Source organism: Abramis brama, assembly GCF_963993115.1.
Source record: "Abramis brama genome assembly, chromosome: 9".
Lineage (NCBI taxonomy): Eukaryota > Metazoa > Chordata > Actinopteri > Cypriniformes > Leuciscidae > Abramis > Abramis brama.
In genome coordinates, this window is record NC_139971.1 from 11,100,621 (window position 1) to 11,125,030 (window position 24,410).

General features: G+C 45.3%; 1 protein-coding gene across 3 annotated transcripts in view; it reads left to right on the plus strand.

Annotated features, from left to right (window-relative positions):
- The first annotated feature begins 2,742 nt into the window (after positions 1–2,742).
- Positions 2,743–24,410, plus strand: part of LOC311089072 (uncharacterized protein) — a 37,658-nt gene continuing 15,990 nt past the window's right edge. For all 3 annotated transcript variants that reach the window (XM_084123510.1, XM_084123513.1, XM_084123512.1), the window contains exons 1-2: positions 2,743–4,142; positions 4,401–4,462. The gene's annotated coding sequence lies outside the window, so the exon portion shown is untranslated. The remainder of the gene's footprint in view (positions 4,143–4,400; positions 4,463–24,410) is intronic.

The following is a 24,410-nucleotide window of genomic DNA, read 5'->3' on the forward strand; positions in this document are numbered from 1 at the left end:
TGGGATCACATGAAGCAACAGCACGAAAAGTAAGTTATTCTGTTTTACACTTAATCTGTTACAACTGAATCACATCTGACTATTGCACTAAGAGCTGCACATTCATTAACGTTTGAGGCTGGTAAACAAAGTGCCACACTCTGGTAAAACCTGCAGATAAAATAAAAACAAACCAGTATTTCATATTATATTACATTATACTTAATATTATATTAAGTTGTTTAACGTCCACAGAATTGTTTATTTCAACGTCCCGCTTAACATTAAAGATTATAGTTTGTTTTCAGTTGTTATCACCATCTTCTTTGACTCAAATAAAGGTAATATATGTGCTAAAAGTCTTTGTAATTTTTGCTCTTCTGCAACATAATCGTTATATGGGGTTTATGTGTGCACAAAAGTAAATTCAAGAGGTCAATTTATTACGAAAGATTGTAAGGCTTATAGGAAAAGAGAAAATTAGCCATAAAGAATACAGAAATCCTCTCTCCTGGTCTATTGTGAAAGTTTATGTCGATACAGTATGTAAAATTATATTTTTCCACTAATTGTCACGGTTCACGAATGCATTGCTTTCTTTTTGTCTCGTGCGTTTGTTATTTGTGTATGTGTGTGTGTGTCGCGTGGATCTGTGGGTGTGGCCGGAGCAATCACACTCATTCATCAATCTGCAATCATCATCGGCGCCAGCTGCAACTCATCATCACTTCCTTAAATACTCACCGTTTTCTCCTCTCCATTGTCAGATCGTTGTTGAAGTCTTGTGCTGTCTGGTGTCCTGATCCTGTGTTCCTGTTCCCGTTCTGTGATCGTGTGGTGTTTGTTCCTGGATTCCTGTTCGCTGTTCTGTTCTGTTCGTCGTTCATGCCGGAATTCACCATCACCATCACTTCACTCAGCACCAGCCCAGACTCACCCGTGTTTGACCATCGAGATCCCTGCGTCACCCGCCAGTGTTTGTTGCCTTGTATGTTTCATCTGTGTTACTAATAAAGAGTTTATTGCACCTGCTATTGCTTCCTCATTCTCACAACATGACAGAACGATCTGACCATGGTATGGAAGCAGCAGGCGGAACTCAGATTTCCATGGAGACGTTCGTCAACAGCAGCCTTCAACGCATGGACGCGCAGGAGGAGGGGCTTAACAACACTGGCCGTGCTGTTCAGGCTCTGGTGACGCAGGTGTCCGAGCTCACCCGGCAAATTCAACAACTGCAAGCTCCCACTGCGCCGCCCACACCGTTCGTTCCTCCCACACCATCGGATCCTCTCTCCCAGTCGGAACCTCGCCTACCTGTGCCTGAGAGGTATGCCGGAGAACCCAGTTTCTGTCGAGCGTTCCTGACAGGATGCTCCATGCACTTTGCACTGCAACCGAGAACCTTCAGCAATGAGCGATCCAAGGTCGCATTCGTCCTTTCTCTGCTGACTGGGAGAGCGGCACTTTGGGGAACGGCGGTGTGGGAAAACCAAGACCCATGCTGCGAGTCGTTCCAGGCACTCTCCGCCACCATGAAGCAAGTCTTTGACCGTGCGGTCGCCGGAAGAGAGGCGGCGAGGGTGCTCGCCGAACTTCGCCAGGGAGAGAGGTCAGTTTCGGACTATTCGATCGAATTCCGGACTCTCGCGGCAGAGTGCCAATGGAACGACGAGGCGCAGTGGGATATGTTCCTGCATGGGCTGGCTGACCGCGTCCAGAGGGAGATCTACGCCCTGGACCTGCCCACCACCTTGGATGAACTGATTGAGTTAGCACTACGAGTTGATGCAAGACTGTCAAGAGTCGAGCGACGCGTCCTTTCCAGTCGAGCTCTTGGAGGAGCGGAGAGTCTGCGGTCCAGCGGCACGGACGCGGTCAGCCCTACCTACGATCCCGAGCCCATGCAGGTAGGGCGAGCTCGGCTTTCCCGGGAGGAGAAGGAGAGGCGGAGGTCCCAAGGCCTTTGCCTTTACTGCGGCGGAGCTGGACATTTTCTGAACACATGTCCGGTAAAAGGCCACGCCCGATAGTAACAGTGAGGCTACTATCGGGTGGGATCTCCGCCGAGAAGATCTCATCGACATCTACCCTCCTCCCGGTAAGACTAAGATGGTCAACACGCCAACACGACTGTCAAGCACTATTGGACTCCGGGGCGGAAGGTAATTTTATGGACTGCACTTTCGCACACCACCTTCAGATTCCCCTTCAGTCACTCCCACATGACATTTCAGTTCACGCACTCAATGGTCAAGAGCTTCCCATGATTTCACTGTCTACTAGACCCATTACCCTCATCACATCTGGTAACCACTCGGACACTCTGTCATTTTACATCATGGACTCACCTCTTGCACCCATAGTACTCGGGCATCCTTGGTTAACTCAACACAACCCTAGAGTGGACTGGCTCCGGAGGTCCATTACGGAGTGGAGCACTAAATGTCATGAGTCCTGTCTTGTGTCTGCCTGTTCGTCTGTTCCTATGTCTGTGTTACAGGAGAAAGCAGTGGATTTGTCTAACGTGCCCGTGGAGTACCACAACCTGAAGGAGGTGTTCAGTAAGTCTTGAGCTGCTTCTCTGCCTCCGCATCGTCCCTACGACTGTGCCATAGATTTATTGCCAGGTAAGTCTCCGCCTAAGGGCAAGTTATATTCGCTTTCTGCTCCAGAAAGGGAGGCCATGGAGAAATACATTTCTGATTCTCTAGCAACGAAGTTCATTCGCCCTTCCTCTTCTCCAGCGGGGGCGGGGTTCTTTTTTGTGGGGAAGAAGGACGGATCTCTGCGACCTTGTATTGATTACCGGGGGTTGAACAACATCACGGTAAAGAATACTTATCCTTTGCCGTTGATGTCTTCAGCTTTCGAGAGGTTGCAGGGAGCGTCACTCTTCACGAAATTGGACTTGCGTAATGCTTATCATTTGGTCCGCATCAGGGAGGGGGATGAATGGAAGACTGCTTTTAACACCCCCAGGGGTCACTTTGAATACTTGGTCATGCCCTTCGGGTTGTCCAACTCCCCAGCAGTCTTCCAGGCCCTCGTCAATGACGTGCTGCGAGATATGGTCGATCAGTTCATATATGTCTACCTGGATGACATATTGATTTTTTCTTCTTCTCTCCAGGAACATGTGCAGCACGTCCGACGAGTGCTTCAGAGGTTGCTAGAGAATGGGCTTTTTGTCAAGGCGGAGAAATGCGAGTTCCACGCACAGTCGGTTCCATTTCTTGGGTACATAATTTCGTCTGAGGGAATACGTATGGACCCTGAGAAGGTTAAGGCTGTGGTGGAGTGGCCAATCCCAGATTCCCGCAAGGCCCTGCAGAGGTTTCTGGGATTCGCCAACTTCTACCGACGTTTTATTCGTAACTTCAGCCAACTAGCCGCACCTCTGACTGCCTTGACCTCCCCCAGAACTACGTTCAGGTGGTCAGACGCGGCTGAAGCCGCGTTTGCCAAACTGAAAGACCGCTTTGTTTCGGCCCCTATTCTGATAGCCCCTGATTCCTCACGTCAGTTCGTGGTGGAGGTCGACGCGTCAGAGGTGGGGGTAGGTGCAGTGTTGTCCCAACGTTCTTCTACGGACGAGAAGATGCATCCCTGCGCGTTTTTATCCCATCGCTTGTCCCCAGCCGAACGTAACTATGACATTGGTAACAGAGAGTTGTTGGCAGTCAAGTTAGCGTTGGAAGAATGGCGTCACTGGTTAGAAGGGTCGGGGGTACCTTTTATCGTCTTGACCGATCACAAGAATTTGGAATATATCAGGTCCGCTAAAAGATTGAACTCCAGGCAGGCTCGGTGGGCACTTTTTTTCGGTCGTTTTGATTTTACTCTCTCAATCACGCTCATTCATCAATCTGCAATCATCATCGGCGCCAGCTGCGACTCATCATCACTTCCTTAAATACTCACCGTTTTCTCCTCTCCATTGTCAGATCGTTGTTGAAGTCTTGTGCTGTCTGGTGTCCTGATCCTGTGTTCCTGTTCCCGTTCTGTGATCGTGTGGTGTTTGTTCCTGGATTCCTGTTCGCTGTTCTGTTCGTCGTTCACGCCGGAATTCACCATCACCATCACTTCACTCAGCACCAGCCCAGACTCACCCGTGTTTGACCATCGAGGTCCCTGCGTCACCCGCCAGTGTTTGTTGCCTTGTATGTTTCATCTGTGTTACTAATAAAGAGTTTATTGCACCTGCTATTGCTTCCTCGTTCTCACAACATGACACTAATCGATGATCCGCGTTACATTTAGTTTCTTTGTTTTGTGCAGTTTGTAAAGACTACTCTCTGAGCGTGGTCAAACATGTTCATAGGAATAATGAAAACATGAACAAATACCACATTTTGAGAATTAAATGTCAGTCCTTCTACATGCACTGCTTGAGACTAAACAAATTAAATTTCTTTTAGGACGTCTTTCTGGTCTATCTACGCTGTGGGATCGCAAGACACAACGACCCAACATAAAAAAAGTGAGTTATGCCATTTATTCTGTTACCTATTCAACCATTACACTTCAATTTTTTTTTTATTGTATTTTTATGATACTTTGATTTTGTGTGCACTTTTCCTGAAACAAACTGTTTTAGAAACTGTTAACCGTGTGTGTGTGTGGGGGGGTGTGTCTGTCTTCCTAACACTTTGAAAAACAACTGTTTCCTCTAATCTGCTGTAATTTTAGTGAGCTCTAGGTGTTCTCGGCTTCTCTTTGTTCAAATAAGACAATGCTCCCATGAATTTTGGGGTGGTATGTGGATATAGAATGCTGCACAAGGAACTCTTAAATATTTAATCTAATAAAACATCTATGTAGTGTTTTTAAAAACACTGTAAAACAAAGGTGTGAAGACATCTTTCTATCAGAGACCTTCACAATCTATGATGTAAAACAAAATACAGTGCATCAGAGTACAACGATTTACCAGCAAATTACTGTAATCACTTTTGTTTGAAGAAAAAAAAAAACTGGTAAGCTAACTAAGTGTGATGTTTTATGACTACTGAAGGTGTCGCATCCTTAGAGCACTGCAACCCTGGATGTTTCTCACCTACAGCCCAGCCTCCTGAATTTGGTATTTAAATATGATTTAGGATAGTAATTAAGACTCTAGTGTTACAATGGCTGCTCCAAAAACTCCTGAAACATCTAGAGAGATGTGTGTAACACCAACAAGAACAGCAACAGATGAACAGGACTGAACAGTTAACAAGCTTAAACAGATGATGACCTTCACTATCAGTTTGACAAAGTTTCTACGTGAAGATGAAGATATTGTGAAACAGGATTTTCCGATGTCTGATGATCGTGTAGGAAGATTGACCCCTTGTCAAACACAAATCTTCCTATCTGATGATCGTGTAGGAAGATTGACCCCTTGTCAAACACAAATCTTCCTACACGATCATCAGACATCAGAAAGTCCTGTTTCACAATATCTTCATCTTCACATAGAAACTTTTGAAACAAATTTTCAAACTAATCTTTTTGAAACTAATTCACATAGAAACTAATTTTCTGGCGTGGATAGTGAAGGTCATCATCTGTTTAAGCTTTGAAGTCCAAAACTTACTTTACCTTATTCCTCCTTGCAAGTACGACCCCCTAGGTCTATACAGGGAACGAGGTCTGTAGAGAAATAAATGTCAGTGTTAGTTGTACACACAGATATTCTTAAAGGCCAATCAGCTCACCTGCGTCATGTGGAGTGAAGACTTCACCAGAGGTTCACAATAAACCTGGGGTCCACCACTTTTACATGCCTAAAAGAGGCGCTCACACTAACCAAGCCAAGGTGGGCCATCAGAACATAGTTCTCATCATGGGCCCAGCCCCAGGCCTGGTTGTAGCAAGAACGCCTGGGGAGTCAGGAAGAGAGAGAGGGCTGGTAGAAAAGGCCCTCCAGGGAGATCAATCCTTACTTGGGCTGTGAGCGCTTGCGCTGGATGACTTCCCTTAGATCCCTCTTCTTGCGGGAGGCTCGCCTTCTCTGTGTCCTACTCCTCCATGGAGGGGGCGCACGAGAGGCAACACTGGACCTCTGGTCCTGTCTACGGTCCTCGGACCGAGAGGGACCAGGGCCTCCCGCCTGCCTGGGCTTGGACCCGGATCTCAGCGGTATACATGTTTTAAAAGCAGCTGAGCGCGCCTTCGCCTCACTAAACTTTCCAACCACCGCCTCCACGGAGGTGGCAAAAAGTTAAGATGGCGAAACTGGTGAATCGAGGAGAAAGGATTTTTCTTTCTCCCCGATATCAGCCATGTTAAGCCACAGATGTTCTCAACGTTCTCGCTGGAAGTAGTAGGTTATCCGGGTACTTTTCGCCTACTGTTTTTCGAATTCTATGATTTCGGACATACTACTCTGCTCGCGTACTGTTTTTTGCATACTATATAGTAGGGAAGTATTCGATTTCGGACGTGGCCAAACTTTGTCTCATTCTTTTTATTTTTTACAACACAATATTTGTGAAATTTCCTCACACAAATAGGCATAGCTTATCTCTCAGCATGAGAAAACATTTATTTAGTTTATTCCATTATTTTCTCTCTGCACTAAACTAAATATTTACATAGCCTAAATAAAAACACAAGGGCACATATTTTGATAGATAACAGTTAGGTCTTTAATCTATTTTATTAATGTTATTAATTTAGTTGCTAAAATGCTGCCTAACAAGAGATACTTTTTTATTGTTGTTTATTTAAATTTATTTGAACATCTCAGTTTATTGTGCACGCATTAAATATTTGTCTCATTTCAATCGGCTCCACTGTGATATATTTAACGCGGTTCTCTTTAGTTGGGGCTCAGCACTGTCAGCAGTGTTTTCTGTTGCAGCAAAAATGTCGCTCCAGTGCTTTCTTTCTTTTAAGTTTGGCCTCCAGTAGCTCTGTAGTGAACTTTCACACTTATGTCAGTAGTATTAACATATACTATGTGTCATGTTGACACATTTTGGTTGATTTATGACCCCCTTTGATTGATTTATGACCCTAGTGTCACTAGTGATTGACAGGGAATCCATATGTCACTCAAACTGACTGGTCAGTGGGTGTCAAATGTTTTTACAGGGGGAACGTCTGTATGGGGGAAACTGTTGCTGATTGTATTCCTTTGATTGTTGGGGGTGAAATTCACCCAAGCAGGTATTACGTAATGTTGACACCCTGAGTGTCAAAATCGTTGTTGTTTGATCAATAGGGTAGCCTATATGTTAACTGAGTCAAAGTATTTGAGTCAAGACATTCAGGAATACCATTACCCCTACACCACACTGGCTATATTCATTAAAATAACATGTCTGGGGATGTTCTTTTAAGTCAAGTCAAGTCAAGTCATCTTCATTTATATAGCGCTTTTAACAATGTAAATTGTTTCAAAGCAGCTTTACAGAGATAAGCGTATAATTTAAGGTAACAGAGATTGTTTTGGCTTTATAGCGGTTCTTTAATAAAGTTATTTTCCAGCTAAAGTTAGTTTTGATTGATTCGCTTCCGTCGCAACGATCATTTGTTATTAAATTAGGGGCCGCTAAGACGACACCGTTCTCTCTACACAGACTTTAAACGGGAACCTGTGATAAAACGCTGATGGTGCTCACATGCGCATTAAGAATTGGTTCTATAGTTATGTGCGTTTGAATATATGTGCACAGGTTTGCAATTCCCTACAAACCAAGCCTAAACAAAGTACTGGTCTTTCCTTATAAATTTTAATACAGAATTTTATTTTATTTTGTCACTAAGGGGTAGGTACACGAAACGAATTTTCCCGACAACGCCTTATCTGTAGAGTGGTAAATGTTATTTTAAGAACAACTGTGTGTGTGGTGTGTGTGTGTGTGTGTGTGTGTGTGTGTGTACCTCAGTAGGATCAGTAGTACCTGAACTTTAGGTTTTATGTTAATGCCTAAGACAAAGAATCAGACACATTCATCAAGCCAAAGAGGCCTAATTACCCACACTATATTCTTCTCAACAAGAAAAGGTGTCGTTTCTTCTAGAACATCTGTATCTGTTTCCCGACGCCAATAGGATCAGTGTTAAAAAGACAAAGAATCAAAACATTTATCTAACTCACAGTGAAGGTGTTTGCGAGTGGAACTGGTGGGGGAAGAGTGCATCCTAAATGGGTTTGTTAATGGGTTTAGGACAGTTGCTTAGGCTAGCCTAGATGTTTAAAGAATGACACTTCATCAAAAGCTTTCTGGTGATTCTCTGGGCTCGCACACAAAAACATATTTTTAGTGTATATAAATTTGGTTGTTACTTTTGTTATTTTAGTATTTTTTAAAGAAAATGTTTTATTTTTTAACCCAACCCATAGTGTGTGTGTGTGTGTGTGTGTGTGTGTGTTGCAAAACAACAAATTTACATATTTTACTACAAAATTCTGAGTAAAATAAGACACACAGGGATTTTAAACGTTCAAACATTTTATACATTTGTTTGCCATACAAAAAGCAAGAAAAGTTGTCTATTTCCTTTAAATAAAACTTTTACTTTATTTTATTCTTTAAAACAGACTGATGACCAGCATCTTTTATTAGTACTGTAGCCGAGCAGTTTCCTCACATGAGTAAAACACAATTTTCACTTAGAAAACTTTTTAAATGTATGCATGTACCTTTTTTTCTTTTGACAAACCTACATTTCAAATTATACCTGTGTGTGTGTGTAACAACCACAAGGGATACATGTTGACGCCTAAGTTTCGGGTACAGTGCAAACATGCAATACTCTAATCTAATCTTAGTGTAATCTTTGTGTGGTCAGAACACAAAACTTTGTGTTGAGTGATCCAGACAAAGCTTCATGCTAGAAAATATCATGGAAGTCACTAGCCCTTCAACATCCAGCACAAAATTAAAGAGATGAGCTTAGGATGTTTCGACTATTACCATCTTCTTTGACCCCCCAAAACGGGTGAATAGTTGTGTTAAACTCTTTGTGTGTATTTTTACACGCCAACATATTCTGTCAGGGGTGTGTCACACCACTCTGATGCAAAGTGTTCACACTCTTGAATAACTTTCAAACATAATATTTATACAGGAGTTACTGTATGTGTGTCCAAAACACCTGTAAATTTCAAAAGACCAAATCAGTAAGAAAAGAGGGCACAGCATACATTGAAAAGTAACATTTATAATAAATACACAAAATCCATTCGTGAGCAATGAGCAAAGTTTGTTAATTTTGTCTTGTAAGTGTTGTTTTATCACTCCACTAGTGTCCATCTTATTCAGATAGCACTATTTTGTTTGTTGGACTCTCCTTTGAGAACTGTCAACATTCGGTGTTTATAGGAATAAATGCAAGTTAAGAATTTGAGTGGTAGTCTTTCTGCTTGAGAGTGTTTGACTAAGTTGATATTTTTTAGTGCAACTTTACAGCTATCTATGATGTGGGATCACATGAAGCAACAGCACGAAAAGTAAGTTATTCTGTTTTTACTTTACTTTACTTAATCTGTTACAACTGAATCACATCTGACTATTGCACTAAGAGCTGCACATTCATTAACGTTTGAGGCTGGTAAACAAAGTGCCACACTCTGGTAAAACCTGATTTGTGTTTGACAAGGGGTCAATCTTCCTACACGATCATCAGACATCGGAAAGTCCTGTTTCACAATATCTTCATCTTCACGTAGAAACTTTGTCAAACTGATAGTGCAGGTCATCATCTGTTTAAGCTTGTTAACTGTTCAGTCCTGTTCATCTGTTGCTGTTCTTGTTGGTGTTACACACATCTCTCTAGATGTTTCAGGAGTTTTTGGAGTAGCCATTGTAACACTAGAGTCTTAATTACTATCCTAAATCATATTTAAATACCAAATTCAGGAGGCTGGGCTGTAGGTGAGAAACATCCAGGGTTGCAGTGCTCTAAGGATGCGACACCTTCAGTAGTCATAAAACATCACACTTAGTTAGATTAACCAGTTTTTCTTTTTTCTTCAAACAAAAGTGATTACAGTAATTTGCTGGTAAATCGTTGTACTCTGATGCACTGTATTTATATATATATATTATATACATATATTCTTTAATTCTTTAGGCAGGATCATGACAGACCCATGTTTTGTGTGCAAGCACATGGCCTTTTGTTTGGGCCATGTGCTTGTGTTGTCTCGTTCTCTTGCCCCGCCCCCTTGTTATCCTTGTTTTGTCATTATTGCTTTACCTGTGTCACCTGTTGTGTTTTCATTAGTCTCCCTATTTAATCCCCTTGTGTTTGCTGTCTTGTGCTGGTTCATTGTTACATGTTATCATTCATTGTGAGACTTTGTCCATCGCCGTGAGTACCCTGTCATCAAGAGAAAGTTCTGTTTCTGTATTAGCTGTTTGTTTGTAGTCTAGTTATGTCAAGTCATAGGCTGTTTCTCAATTCCAAGAACGCAGAGAACGGACTTGTGTTCTCGTGGAGACCGGTCTTGCCAAGCTTCCTTGGAAGAACGAACTCGGAACCGGCCGCAATGACTTCTGGGACACCAGGCGAGTACTAGCTCAAGTCTGCATTCGATGCATCCTCGGTATCAAGAACACATCCGGGTTCTTTCATGCGTCCTCTGTACTTGCGTTCTTGAGAATTGGGTCTGAACTTCGACGGTTAATGATGACGTAAAACGAGAACACAAGGACGCAAGATCGCTGAAGAATGCATATTGAGAAACACCCATAGTCTAGTTTAGTCACTCGTTGTCTTGTCTGTGTTTTGCCCCCTCGTGGGTTTTGTTTTTCCCATTCTTTGTCATCAATAAACCTTGTGTGTAGTGCATTCTGTCTGCGCTTGGGTTCATCTCTGTATCCACATAACAGAATGAACCGGCCAAAACCGAACCCAGCAGACATTATGTCCTCTTATGTCAAGCATAACCCGGATGATCTTAAGGATTGGTGGCAAAGGACCATCGCTGACTCTAAGAGGGGCAAACTCCCGATTCCCTCCCAGGGAGAGCTATCATTGAGGGAGTATGCCCGGGTCGCGAACGAGAGAAGGTTTTTCCTGCCTGATGTCCTCCTAAACCGCTACCTCATTGCGGGTCTCAACTCTCCTCCACCCCTGGCTGAACGGGAGAAGCTGGTTTGCCGTTCGTTCGCTGATATGGTGGATTGTTTATCGAGGAGGGAGTCGCGGGGGTCCATCTTGTCATCACCACCAGTCAAGCTGCCAGTGATTCCGGAGGGTCGTGTCCTAGGTGTTGTTTCCCAGGGGGATCAAGCTGGTCCCACTTCCACTCCCGAGACGTCATCCGGACCCGAAAGTCTACTTGGCAAGCGAGGGAGACGGACCTCTTGGGAGTCGGCATCAGAGTCCTCCGCGACGGAATCAGCCCTCCTAGAGACTGATCTTCCAACCCGACACAGATCCCGCCATAGTTCCCCAACCACTCACCAGTCCGCCAATGGCATCTGCTCCACGGCCAAGGAGAAAGAGGAGGAAGAAGGGAGCTTTCTGTCCTCCATCTCTGTCTCCCCCTGAGTCCGCGATGGCTCTCCAACCTGCCGCTGTAACAGAGTGCGCTGTTCCTGAGTCTGCTGCTGTAAGTGCGGTTCCGGACTCTGCTGCAGGAAAAGCTGTTCCTGAACCCACTGCAGAGAGCGCAGTTCCCCAGTCTGCGTTGGAGAGTGCTGTCCCCGAGTCGGCGTCAGAGAAAGCTGTCCCCGAGTCGGCGTCAGAGAAGGCTTTTCCGGAGTCTGCTGCAGAGAAAGCCGTCCCTGAGTCTGCCGTCGTGAGAGCTGAAAAGAAAGCCGCGGCAGATTCTGCTGCTAAAGCAGTATTACAGTCTGTTTCAGCTCATCAGGAAATGCCTGTCATCATTGCTGCTAAGACCCTGTCGGATTATTTGTCATGTCTAGTTAAGCTTCTAGAAGTCCCTGTCAGTCCTGTCTTGTCCCCAGACCCTGATCCCAAGCCAGCTGCAGAGAGCGCTGATCCCAAGCCAGCTGCAGGGAGCTCTGTCCCAGAATCAGAGGCTGTTACCGAATCGGAGATGAGGGGCGTAGATTCTGAGTCCGCTTCGGGCAGTATTGGTTCTGAAGTCGCTTCTGAGAGCCCAGTTCCTGTTCCCGCTCCACAGCTGCCTGCTGAACCCCCTGTCATGATTCCTGTCCTGTCACCCGCTGTACCCCCTGTTTCTGTTCCTGTTGCGGTTTCCACCCCTGTCAAGCCGCCGTGGGTTTCCCCGGTCACCCCTGTCTCCACTAAACCCTGGACTGTTTCCCCCAAGACTTTTCCTCATGTGTCCCCATCCAAGTCTGCCCGGACCCCTCGCCATCAGCCATTGTCCCGTCATCCTAAGACCTCCGTTCCACCCATCCACCATGGACTTGTGCCGGTTCATTGTTACATGTTATCATTCATTGTGAGACTTTGTCCATCGCCGTGAGTACCCTGTCATCAAGAGAAAGTTCTGTTTCTGTATTAGCTGTTTGTTTGTAGTCTAGTTATGTCAAGTCATAGTCTAGTTTAGTCACTCGTTGTCCTGCCTGTGTTTTGCCCCCTCGTGGGTTTTGTTTTCCCCATTATTTGTCATCAAACCTTGTGTGTAGTGCATTCTGTCTGCGCTTGGGTTCATCTCTGTATCCACATAACAATTACAGCAGATTAGAGGAAACAGTTGTTTTTCAAAGTGTTAGGAAGACAGACACACCCACACACCCACACACACACGGTTAACCGTTTCTAAAACAGTTTGTTTCAGGAAAAGTGCCCAAAATCAAAGTATCATAAAAATACAATAAAAAAAAAGTCTCCAAACTGTTACATGCTACAATTAAACTTTGAAACAATGGAACTTTGGAAGAATGAAACGCACCACAATGAAAACGTTGTGCCTTGTGTGAACTTTGAGGCCAAGAACACTAGCACTGTTAAACATGCGTCACAATAACTGTTCCAATTCAACTCTGATGTGATTGAGCTTGTTTCACATATAACTGTAAATTATCACAGTAATAAACAGTTCACTTGCATTTGCTAGCTAACTATTTATGAAATTTATGATATACTAAAACATTTTGGTACTATGCTGATGTGAACAAAAACTGCATGTTTTCATAAAAAAAGAAAAAAAAGGAGAACAAAATATTAAGACATAAAACACACTGGGCCCTATCTTGCACCCAGCGCAAATGACTTTGTACACCGACGCATGTTTCATTCCTATTTTGCACCCGCGCAAAGCGCGCTTTTCCCTCCACAGAAGCACGTTGCTAAACTAGGGAATGAACTTGCGCTCCCTGGGCGGTTCAGCGCAAAAAAGGAGGCGTGTTCCGGCGCAAACAATCCCTGGTGCTATTTTACTGTTCCATAAAACAATTGCGCCACTGGCCAGAAAAAACCTAGTCTAAAGTCAGTGGCGCGTTGCGCGTTGTTCATTATGCTATTTTAAGGGCGCATGCTTGACCATAATGTATAGCGTGCACAACGCGCATACACTTTGATTCTCTAATCTACACAGAAGCAGCAGTTTTCATTTTTGCAAATCATATTATTACAAACGATAGATAGATAGATAGATAGATAGACAATTTATTATAAAAGCATACATCTAGTTTACACATTTACCCACATTATTATATACCTGTTTAACCGAAGCTAATTTGGGTGTGTTTCTCCATCCCCAATGTCACTTCTCTCTCTTTTACGGCCGTGACGAGAGCGTTGCTCTCCTCGGCTGTGAACCGCTCCTGGTGCGCGCCTGGCAAATCCGCCGTTACAATAGCAATACGCCAAGGAAAAAGCGCGTCTGCTCTTAAAGGGAATGTGAGATGTCGCTCTGATTGGTTTATTTCACGTTACGCCCAAACCACACCTATGAAAAATGAAGCTACTTCAGACCAACCCATTTTAGATTTGCGCCTGGCGCAAGAGTCATTTATCCCGCCGGTATAATAGCAACAGCGCCGAGACCCGCCCACAAAGTTACTTGCGCTTTGCGCTTTGACACTTGCGTTTCAGATCGTTAAAATAGGGCCCACTGTCTGTTTTCTGGATCAAACCTAAAAGACAGACGCCTAAAACACTGGTGTCAAAGTATTGGCATGGACAGAAACATTGCACCTTTCACTTAAAATTACTACTTATCAACTGTAGTTCATTTACTTAACAGTTGTTTAGAGACAAACACAAAAGAACTGTGTATCTATGACTGTGCGGTGAAATGCAGAGTTTTAAGTGTAATAGTTCGAAAAGTTTGAAGTGTAATGGTTGAATAGGTAACAGAATAAATGGCATAACTCACTTTTTTTTTATGTTGGGTCGTTGTGTCTTGCGATCCCACAGCGTAGATAGACCAGAAAGATGTCCTAATTATTTGTCAAAAATGCCTAAAAGAAATGTCATTTGTTTAGTCTCAAGCAGTGTCATGTAGAAGGACTGACATTTAATTCTCAAAATGTGGTATTCCTATGAACATGTTTGACCACGCTCAGAGAGTAGTCTTTACAAACTGTACAAAATAAAGAAACTAAATGTAATGCGGATCATCGATTAGTGGAAAAATATAATTTTACATACTGTATCGACATAAACTTTCACAATAGACCAGGAGAGAGGATTTCTGTATTCTTTATGGCTAATTTTCTCTTTTCCTATAAGCCTTACAATCTTTCGTAATAAATTGACCTCTTGAATTTACTTTTGTGCACACATAAACCCTGTATAACGATTATGTTGCAGAAGAGCAAAAATTACAAAGACTTTTAGCACATATATTACCTTTATTTGAGTCAAAGAAGATGGTGATAACAATTGAAAACAAACTATAATCTTTAATGTTAAGCGGGACGTTGAAATAAACAATTCTGTGGACGTTAAACAACTTAATATAATATTAAGTATAATATAATATAATATGAAATACTGGTTTGTTAAAAAGAGAAAGTTCAGTCATATATTTAAAACGCCTCTTAAATGAAAGGCCTGCGTTTATCACACACGTTTTCCCATGTGCGGAATAGCATGAACTTACATCGGTTTTTCTTCGCCTAAAACAAAACACAGACCAACAAACAATGAAATGTGAACAGTGTCATCTCAACAAGATGACTAATCTAGTGTTGTAATAAAAAGTCATTTGTAAAACCATACTTACAAATGTGTAACAAACTTACAAATTGCTCATCATTTGAGTTTTCTATATTCTGTATGCATCATAAACAATTGTTGTATTGCCTAACTTTTTTTCTTAGTGATTTGGGGTCTTAATTTTACATGGTGTTTTCTTCACACATCATTTTTTTATTTTATCTGCAGGTTTTACCAGAGTGTGGCACTTTGTTTACCAGCCTCAAACGTTAATGAATGTGCAGCTCTTAGTGCAATAGTCAGATGTGATTCAGTTGTAACAGATTAAGTGTAAAACAGAATAACTTACTTTCCGTGCTGTTGCTTCATGTGATCCCACATCATAGATAGCTGTAAAGTTGCACTACTAAAATATCAACTTAACTTAGTCAAACACTCTCATGCAGAAAGACTACCTCTCAAATTCTTAATTTGCATTTATTCCTATAAACACCGAATGTTGACAGTTCTCAAAGGAGATTCCAACAAACAAAATAGTGCTATCTGAATAAGATGGACACTAGTGGAGTGATAAAACAACACTTACAAGACAAAATTAACAAACTTTGCTCATTGCTCACAAATGGATTTTGTGTATTTATTATAAATGTTACTTTTCAATGTATGCTGTGCCCTCTTTTCTTACTGATTTGGTCTTTTGAAATTTACAGGTGTTTTGGACACACATACAGTAACTCCTGTATAAATATTATGTTTGAAAGTTATTCAAGAGTGTGAACACTTTGCATCAGAGTGGTGTGACACACCCCTGACAGAATATGTTGGCGTGTAAAATACACACAAAGAGTTTAGCACAACTATTCACACACACACACACACACACACACACACACAAATATCTAACTATATATTGTGTCACTTTAATAGAACCTTGATATCACCCGTTTTTGGGGGTCAAAGAAGATGGTAATAGTTGAAACATCCTAAGCTCATCTCTTTAATTTTGTGCTGGATGTTGAAGGGCTAGTGACTTCCATGATATTTTCTAGCATGAAGCTTTGTCTGGATCAATCAACACAAAGTTTTGTGTTCTGACCACACTAAGATTAGATTAGAGTATTGCATGTTTGCACTGTACCCGGAACTTAGGCGTCTGTAACACTTACCTCGAGTAGTAGATAAGTAATGCCATGTTAGGACCAGTGTCTAGGCTCATAGGGAGCAGTAGTAGTCAAAACAATAATAACAGCAAAATAATGTCAGACACACCACAGACCATCAAGTAAGTTTTAAATGCCGGCTTGTTTATATTTAAGTAGAGAAAGAGTACATAACATAAATTGGTACCACATGAGACAGACAATATGTATAAAGAATTCGAATTTAGCGCTTCAAATGCTTTGCACCTTCAAATATTTCAGTAATTACCTCTCCTCTCAGGTAATAAGGGTCACACAGTTAAATCTCTATTAACTTATTTAGTTCAAAGAGTATAGTTATCAAATTAGATTTAAAGTTACTTTTAAATCTCTATTTAGCTTCTATTTTAGAGTTAACTCAGTTTCTATTAAATTGTATTTTAGTTCAATTATCCTAAATTCTTATTTTGGTTAATAAGATGAAATTTCTATAATGAGTTTAGATTAGGCTAGTGTAACGATCACCAGCTGAAGCTGCCCTTGTGAGCCACCAGAGGGCAGTCCACATCAGACTATCATATTCACTCACTAACTACATTTCCCATAACTCACTGCCCGGACTCATCATCACTTATCACTGATCACATTCACCTGTACCTCATTCACTGATTGCATTCACCTGTCTCATCCTGTTAGTCTGTCTATATATACCTTGTTCATTCATTCACTCACGGCGAAGTCTTGTTAAGTGTTACACTGCTATTCTGAGCGTTTCCCTGGTTGTCTTGTTTCTTGTTTTTGGATATCTTGCCCTGTTTCCTGGATTACTCTCTTGCCTCTGGTCCCTGGATTACTCTCTTGCCTCTGGTCCCTGCCTGTTTTGTTTGTTTGTTTGTTTCTTTGTTTTGGACTGCTTTCCTGTGTATGACCCTAGCCTGTATGTTGGATTACGCCTCTGGATTGCCCCACAAAATAAAGCTGCATTTGGATCTCCTACTTCGTGTCTCTGAGCAGTACGTGACAGAAGACTTCGCCACACTTCAGATCCAGCAGCTATGACCTCCTGTAATACAGCAGTACGGATCTCACCTGATCTTCCCAGCATGAGCCGGGAGTTCGCTGGACAGATCGCGGCCTTAGCCCTGGATAGCCTCGATCTGTTCCAGTACACCTGGGGTTTTTTTCCTCTCGCTGCCTCTTGCTCTCTGGGTGACGAGGCTATTAAGTTATGTTACCGGCTGGGGGCTAAGGAGGTCGACCCGAGGGAGCTCCCCGATCTCTCTGGTCTGGATTGGAGAGAGGCACTCTCCAGATGTCTGGAGAGCTTCCTTCCGTGGCACCCCCGTCCAGCCGAGCCTGCACTTCACGCCAGATCTGCCGAAGCCAAGACAGCAAGCGACATGCCCGCCAAGCTAGAGTCTTCACCGCTGGTCCCGTCCAGCACAGAGCCCTCTTCACCGCTGGTCCCGTCCAGCACAGAGCCCTCTTCACTGCTGGTCCCGTTCAGCACAGAGCCCTCTTCACCGCTGGTCCCGTCCAGCACAGAGCCCTCTTCACTGCTGGTCCCGTTCAGCACAGAGCCCTCTTCACCGCTGGTCCCGTCCAGCACAGAGCCCTCTTCACCGCTGGTCCCGTCCAGCACAGAGCCCTCTTCACCGCTGGTTCCGTCCAGCACAGAGCCTTCACTGCTGGTCCCGTCCAGCACAGAGCCTTCACTGCTGGTCCCGCCCAGCTCAGAGCCCTCTTCGCCGCTGGTCCCGCCTAGCTCAGAGCCCTCTTCGCCGCTGGTCCCGTCCAGCTCAGAGCCCTCTTCGCCGCTGGTTCTGTCCAGCTCAAAGCCTTCTTCTTCGCTGGTCCTAACCAGCTCAGAGTCCTCTTCGCCGCTGGTCCTACCCAGCTCAAAGCCCTCGCCGCCGCTGGTCCCGTCAAGCTCAGAGTGCGCTTCTGCTGATCCAGAGACTGTTCACGTCGCTTCTGCTGATCCAGAGACTGTTCACGTCGCTTCTGCCGATCCAGAGAGTGAGCTTCACGTCACTTCTGCTGATCCAGAGACTGTTCACGTCACTTCTGCCGATCCAGAGACTGAGCTTCACGTCACTTCTGCCGATCCAGAGACTGAGCTTCACGTCACTTCTGCCGATCCAGAGACTGAGCTTCACGTCACGTCCGCCCGTCAAGTGTCTCGTCCCGCCGAGACTGAATCTGTTCCTGAGCCTGAAACTGATCCGGATACTGAGCTTGAATCTGTTCCTCTTCCTCTTTCTGCGCCTGTGTCTCCAGACACGATGCCCTGTTTCCTGGATTACTCTCTTGCCTCTGGTCCCTGGATTACTCTCTTGCCTCTGGTCCCTGCCTGTTTTGTTTGTTTGTTTGTTTCTTTGTTTTGGACTGCTTTCCTGTGTATGACCCTAGCCTGTATGTTGGATTACGCCTCTGGATTGCCCCACAAAATAAAGCTGCATTTGGATCTCCTACTTCGTGTCTCTGAGCAGTACGTGACAGAAGACTTCGCCACACTTCAGATCCAGCAGCTATGACCTCCTGTAATACAGCAGTACGGATCTCACCTGATCTTCCCAGCATGAGCCGGGAGTTCGCTGGACAGATCGCGGCCTTAGCCCTGGATAGCCTCGATCTGTTCCAGTACACCTGGGGTTTTTTTCCTCTCGCTGCCTCTTGCTCTCTGGGTGACGAGGCTATTAAGTTATGTTACCGGCTGGGGGCTAAGGAGGTCGACCCGAGGGAGCTCCCCGATCTCTCTGGTCTGGATTGGAGAGAGGCACTCTCCAGATGTCTGGAGAGCTTCCTTCCGTGGCACCCCCGTCCAGCCGAGCCTGCACTTCACGCCAGTCCAGCCGAGCCCGCACTTCACGCCAGATCTGCCGAAGCCAAGACAGCAAGCGACATGCCCGCCAAGCTAGAGTCTTCACCGCTGGTCCCGTCCAGCACAGAGCCCTCTTCACCGCTGGTCCCGTCCAGCACAGAGCCCTCTTCACTGCTGGTCCCGTTCAGCACAGAGCCCTCTTCACCGCTGGTCCCGTCCAGCACAGAGCCCTCTTCACTGCTGGTCCCGTTCAGCACAGAGCCCTCTTCACCGCTGGTCCCGTCCAGCACAGAGCCCTCTTCACCGCTGGTCCCGTCCAGCACAGAGCCCTCTTCACCGCTGGTCCCGTCCAGCACAGAGCCTTCACTGCTGGTCCCGTCCAGCACAGAGCCTTCACTGCTGGTCCCGTCCAGCACAGAGCCCTCTTCACCGCTGGTCCCGTCCAGCACAGAGCCCTCTTCACCGCTGGTTCCGTCCAGCACAGAGCCTTCACTGCTGGTCCCGTCCAGCACAGAGCCTTCACTGCTGGTCCCGCCCAGCTCAGAGCCCTCTTCGCCGCTGGTCCCGCCTAGCTCAGAGCCCTCTTCGCCGCTGGTCCCGTCCAGCTCAGAGCCCTCTTCGCCGCTGGTTCTGTCCAGCTCAAAGCCTTCTTCTTCGCTGGTCCTAACCAGCTCAGAGTCCTCTTCGCCGCTGGTCCTACCCAGCTCAAAGCCCTCGCCGCCGCTGGTCCCGTCAAGCTCAGAGTGCGCTTCTGCTGATCCAGAGACTGTTCACGTCGCTTCTGCTGATCCAGAGACTGTTCACGTCGCTTCTGCCGATCCAGAGAGTGAGCTTCACGTCACTTCTGCTGATCCAGAGACTGTTCACGTCACTTCTGCCGATCCAGAGACTGAGCTTCACGTCACTTCTGCCGATCCAGAGACTGAGCTTCACGTCACTTCTGCCGATCCAGAGACTGAGCTTCACGTCACGTCCGCCCGTCAAGTGTCTCGTCCCGCCGAGACTGAATCTGTTCCTGAGCCTGAAACTGATCCGGATACTGAGCTTGAATCTGTTCCTCTTCCTCTTTCTGCGCCTGTGTCTCCAGACACGATGACCTCCGCCACCGAACCAGTGTCTCAGGACAAGATGTCCGACTCCACGCCTGTGTCTTCGGACAAGATGGCCGACTCCACGCCTGTGTCTTCGGACAAGGTGGCAGACGCCACGCCTGTGTCTTCGGACAAGATGGCCGACTCCACGCCTGTGTCCTCGGACAAGATTGCCGACTCCACGCCTGTGTCTTCGGACAAGATGGCCGACTCCACGCCTGTGTCTTTGGACAAGATGGCCGACTCCACGCCTGTGTCTTCGGACAAGATGGCCGACTCCACGCCTGTGTCTTCGGACAAGATGGCCGACTCCACGCCTGTGTCTTCGGACAAGATGGCCGACTCCACGCCTGTGTCTTCGGACAAGATGGCCACCGCCGAGCCAGTGTTTCAGGACAAGATGGTCTCCGCTGAGCCGGTGTCTGTTCCTGTCCCTGTGTCTGTTCCTGTACCTGAGCCGGTGTCTGTTCCTGTCCTTGAGCCGGTGTCTGTTCCTGTCCCTGTGTCTGTTCCTGTTCCTGAGCCGGTGTCTGTTCCTGTGCCCTGGCCGCCTGAAGGGTCGTCTCCTCCCTGGCCGCCTGAAGGGTCGTCTCCTCCCTGGCCGCCTGAAGGGTCGTCTCCTCCCTGGCCGCCTGAAGGGTCGTCTCCTCCCTGGCCGCCTGAAGGGTCTTCTCCTCCCTGGCCGCCTGAAGGGTCGTCTCCTCCCTGGTCGCCTGAAGGGTCGTCTCCTCCCTGGTCGCCTGAAGGGTCGTCTCCTCCCTGGCCGCCTGCACAGCCTGCTCCGCCCTGGCCGCCTGCACAGCCTGCTCCGCCCTGGCCGCCTGCACAGCCTGCTCCGCCTGCTCCGCCCTGGCCGCCTGCACAGCCTGCTCCGCCCTGGACGCCTGCACAGCCTGCTCCGCCCTGGTCGCCTGCACAGCCTGCTCCGCCCTGGCCTTCCGCCCTGCCGGAGTCTTCAGGTCCCCTTCCGCTGCACGGGCCTGGCCCTCCGTCCCGCCCCCGGGTCCGCCTCCGCTCCACCTCCCTCCTGGACACTTTTAGGAGCGTCTGGAATCCGCTCCTTAAAGGGGGGGCTATGTAACGATCACCAGCTGAAGCTGCCCTTGTGAGCCACCAGAGGGCAGTCCACATCAGACTATCATATTCACTCACTAACTACATTTCCCATAACTCACTGCCCGGACTCATCATCACTTATCACTGATCACATTCACCTGTACCTCATTCACTGATTGCATTCACCTGTCTCATCCTGTTAGTCTGTCTATATATACCTTGTTCATTCATTCACTCACGGCGAAGTCTTGTTAAGTGTTACACTGCTATTCTGAGCGTTTCCCTGGTTGTCTTGTTTCTTGTTTTTGGATATCTTGCCCTGTTTCCTGGATTACTCTCTTGCCTCTGGTCCCTGGATTACTCTCTTGCCTCTGGTCCCTGCCTGTTTTGTTTGTTTGTTTGTTTCTTTGTTTTGGACTGCTTTCCTGTGTATGACCCTAGCCTGTATGTTGGATTACGCCTCTGGATTGCCCCACAAAATAAAGCTGCATTTGGATCTCCTACTTCGTGTCTCTGAGCAGTACGTGACAGATAGACTTCAAAATAATACAATCTTATTTTATCTAAATGTCAGTACGTACTTTGATTAGGCTATATGAAATTACAATTTTCAGTAATATCTTATTATCAATAGCACTAAATGCTGTATTCAATGATATCACTGCTGGTTATCAATGACAACAAGTGCTTTTTAATCTATAAGCCTATTTTAGGATCAGGTATTAATCTCCCCCTTTTTATATTTAAACCAGTGAGCTACTAGGTTTAGCGACTTCAGAACAAAATCAAAACCAGTTTAGCATTGACATGTAAAGGAAAAATACCATCAAATATCTAACAAAACATTCACCATTCTATATAACATCAAGACTATAAACGTATAGTGAATAACTTTCAAGTATGCAATTCAATTATAGACCGTGTAAAACAGTCAATGAATTCAACCTTGCTAGCGACCAGTCGAGCAGTCCAGCGACATCCACGTGAGCACGTGGCAGCAGATGAGTTCAGTTTCGGTTTCAATGAGTCCACGCTTACCGCAAATCAAAGTCCAAAAGAATCCTCTTGCAACAAAAATACCGAATGCTTTACAAAGTCCTACCGCAGATCCGATGAAAGAGTACTTGTTCTTATCTGTAATGTGGATGAATCTCGTGGATGCAACGTGAAGATGATCCGATGGTTCTTCTTCCTAATGTGGGAGGCTCGCCAGCGGTACGTGGCTCCGAACAATCCGAACACACGGTTTTTCTTTACTATAAAATGTCCAAATAAACCACAGTCTACCTTTGCATACAGAATATAACACAAAGCACTTAGAAATCAAAGAAAAATAAAAATTTTACGCGTCTTGCTATTGTTTGCTCACTGTTTCGTTTAGCTAGCTTTTCATTCAGCTTGCGTCCTTCTCTCCCGAGCGTTCTTTTTTTTTTTTTTTTCGGAAGTCGCAACCCACCGTTCTGATTGGCTGACAAGTTCAAGTGACAAAACTTCCTGTAAGAATCAATATTGAAACGAAATATCTTTAATCCTATTTATTACACTAAATCATGAACTTTATTTCTAATATCAGAATATTTATTCAAAAGTGTTTTTACTGTTATTTATTCAATCATCTATTTATGGCTATTTTAATCTGGGTTACACCCTCCCCTCTTGAATCTATGCAAGTCCCTTTGCACACTGTAGTGGATTACACTATTTTAGGTTCAGGTAGAGATGTAAAACTAGGCTCTACAAAAGATTTAGTGATAGCTGTACTCAAACTTTGAAATAGAGATTGGACAACAGTCACTAAGGGGTTTCCTAACTCAGGATATGTCAGCCTTTTTGCTGGTTCTCTTTGTCTTGACGATCTTCTTGCTGTATTCTGAATCTCACTTCCGTCTTCCTCAATTATTCCTTCAACAATCTCTGTTTCGTCTTGATGTGTGGCTTCACCACCTTCTGCAGATTCAGATTCAACACATCTCGCTGAGCTGGTTTGATGGCAGGTCTCAGGTATGCATTCAGCATCAGTTGTTTCTGGTTCAATGTTTGTTCTTTCCACAGGGGTCTCTACTGATTGTTCAGGTAAGTTCTCTTTTTCAGATTTGTCACTTGCTGTGATGGGTTCCATTTCAGGTAAGTGTTCAGTATCAAGTACGGATGGGCTTCTAGATGAGGCTTCACTGGATTCCTCTGGAACACTGTTCGAGACTGTTGCAGTGCCCGTACAGGCAGGCTCGACAGAAGAACTGGGCTGCTCTCTAGAAGGCATAGTCCTAGGGTACTCTCTAGTGAACCTTATGGGTCTGACTGGGTCATAAAAAGAATATGACATAAAGTTGTCTTCTTCATCAGATTCTGGCTCTCGCTCATCAGGATCAGGTTGTGGGTGTTGACGTGTACTTGGCCTTTGAGGTCTGCTTGAAACAGCTGCAGGTTCTTCTTCAGGAACTGGTAAGAACCCACATGGTAGAAGGAGGTCTCTGTGCAGTGTTCTGAGGGGACCGTCTTTGTTCTTTGGCTTGACGGTATAGACTGGAAGATCTCCTTTCTGGTTAACAACAACAACATGCACAGTTCCTTCCCACTTGTCAGCCAGCTTGTGTTTTCCTCTTAGGCGTACATTTCTGACTAATACATGGTCACCCGCAACTAAAGTGGATTCGGTGACAGGTCTGTCAAACCTGACTTTGTTCCTTTCTGCCATTTTAGCAGCATTTTTACTAGCAAGCTGGTAACTCTCTTGAAGATGGGTTTTCAGAGCTCCTACATACTGGGAGTGAGACTTCTGATTGCCATTGTTCAATGGGACATTGAAGGCAAGATCAATAGGCAACCGAGGCTGCCGCCCAAACATTAGTTCATACGGCGTGAACCCGGTTGTCTCGTGTTTAGTGCAATTATACGCATGCACTAATGGCTTCACAAAGTCACGCCAGTGGGTTTTGTCTTTAGCTTGGAGTGTACCTAGCATATTTAGAAGTGTCCTATTAAATCTCTCCACAGGGTTCCCCCTTGGATGATACGGTGTTGTTCTAACTTTTGTAATGCCTGCAAGATCACAGAGTTCTTTGATCGTCTTAGACTCGAAGTCTGGTCCTTGATCGCTGTGCAGTTTTTCAGGGAAACCATAATGGATTATGAAGTTTTCCCACAGGCATTTGGCTACTGTTCGAGCTTTCTGATTAGGAGTTGGAATCGCCAATGCATACTTTGTAAAGAAGTCAGTGATCACAAGTACATCCGTTGTATTGCTTCGGTCTGGTTCTATGGATAAAAAGTCCATGC